At 61.9% G+C, this 1,892-nt stretch overlaps 1 long non-coding RNA gene across 1 annotated transcript in view; it reads left to right on the top strand.

Annotated features, from left to right (window-relative positions):
• LOC138922384 (uncharacterized) overlaps positions 1–339 on the top strand; it is a 1,899-nt gene extending 1,560 nt beyond the window's left edge. Inside the window, exon 2 of the long non-coding RNA XR_011435473.1 lies at positions 201–339. This is a non-coding gene — a long non-coding RNA (uncharacterized lncRNA). The remainder of the gene's footprint in view (positions 1–200) is intronic.
• Positions 340–1,892: the final 1,553 nt, after the last annotated feature.

Below are 1,892 nucleotides of genomic sequence, written 5' to 3'. Positions count from 1 at the left end.
GTGTCCCGGGCGGCGGGGGGCGGGGGGGTAGGAGTGGAGAGGGAAAGGTGGGCGGGGCGAATGCCGGGGGGGGGGGGGGGGGGCGGGGGTCGGCGCGGGGCGGGGCGGGGCGGGAGTTGGGGATGGGGGAGGGGCGGGAGGCCGTCTGGACATGGAGGGTCGGAAGAGCGGTGGTGACAATGATTTTCATTATCATTTAGAAAGAAGAACGTGGACTTCTTTAGAGGAGTCCTTTGAATAGCTTCTCCATTTAGTTAACATACATCCAAATGGAGGTCGGGAAACTTGGGTCCTGTTAACATATGGATGGAAGTGGAAAGAACTATCGCGATGACCGTCCTTGTGTTTCTTTTATTTTTTCTTTCTTCCTTCTCCCCAAAGCCGCCCCCCCCCACCCCCGCCCCGCCCCGCCCCGCCCCGTCCCGTCCCGTCCCGTCCATCCATAGTTGTAGGTTCCAGTGGTAGGTCTTTCGGGTTTCTGCTATGTGGGCTTGAAGGGCGATGCTGGGTCTGGGGCTGCGCCCAGGATCCGAACCGGTGAAAACCTGGGCCGTCGAAGCCGGGGGTCGGGGTGGGGGCGCGTACTTGACCGCTCGTCCACGGGCTCGGCCCCCGGCCCTTGTTTTCTAGGGAGAGAGACAGAGAGACCCGATCCATTTTCTCTTGGCCTCTAAAGCGTGTGTGTGGTCGAAAGGCGACGGAGAGAGGGGTTCTGGTCCAGAAAGCCCCGACCGCGCCGCCGCGGGGATCGGTCGGTCCCGCCCGAACCGTCCGAGTCGGAAAGGAACGGACAGCTTTCCTCCTTTGGGCCCCTGACTTGGGACCAACAGGGGAAGAGAAACAGGCCTCTCTCCCTCACACCCTGGCCCCTTCCCCCAGGACGCCCTCCTTCTAGTCAGCCCGCCTCTGGCTTTTCCACACGCCGACGACCGCTCGTCGGCATGGACCCACCTTCCTTGGGGGACACCACCACACGACTCTCCCACTCGTCTGCCTGCCTTTCGTTGGCGTCGCTGCCAAAGGCGAGGGGTAGGGGTGGCGGTGGCAGGGACGGCAGGGGCCCAGCGGCTCTCTGGAGGGTGAGGAAGTCTTGCTGGTTCTCCTAGGTCGGTGATCTTTCTCGATCTCCACACACATTCTTCGTTTGGGGAGCCAAGAGACGCCCTCTGAGGAATCCCTATGGCCAGGGTCGATCACTTACTCGCTCACTGCCTCGGCCTCGGCCTTGGCCTCTGTCCACCTTGTCTCTCTCCCTCCCTCCCTCCCTCGTCGGTCTCTGTGTGTGGACGTCTAGGTGGAGGCGAGGCAGGGAGGCCATCCACCCACCCACCCACCTCGTGGTTTACCACACGCTCTACACGGAGGTAGAATTCCCATCCCACCGAATCCATCCTTTCCACGGGGCACAAGCCAGTGGCCTTCGGGAGTCTCCCTCCCCAAGGTGGCGCATCCGTCACGGCTATCTATTTCCAGAAGGTTTCCGTTTCCATCCCCTCCCTCCGAAAGAAAAAACGGCCCCACTCCCGGATCTGCCTCACCACGACCACCACCACCGCCGCCATCTGCTGTCGCCCTCTAGGGTTGGACCGTTCTAGCTCTCTCCTCTGTGTGGAATCGCAACGTAGGTCGCCTTGGATGTCTGGCACCTCTCACTTAGCAGAAGGTTTTGGAGGCTCAGGCTGGGCCACGCTTTGGCCCGGGTCAGTGTTCCGTTCCTCCGGACGGCTTCCTCGTTTTCCACGAGAAGGAGCCGTGAAGACGGAAAGGAAGGGCGGATGGATGGCTTCTCCCGTGCTACCGAGTCCCTCTCCCCTTTTCCCCAAAGCGTGAGGGGCGGTCGACAGGATCTTCTCTGATGACAAAAGTCAGAGGCACCCCGGGTCAGACACCGT

This window comes from Equus caballus, unplaced genomic scaffold, assembly GCF_041296265.1.
Source record: "Equus caballus isolate H_3958 breed thoroughbred unplaced genomic scaffold, TB-T2T haplotype2-0000785, whole genome shotgun sequence".
In the NCBI taxonomy this organism is placed as follows: domain Eukaryota; kingdom Metazoa; phylum Chordata; class Mammalia; order Perissodactyla; family Equidae; genus Equus; species Equus caballus.
This window is presented reverse-complemented; position numbering and strand designations above follow the sequence as displayed.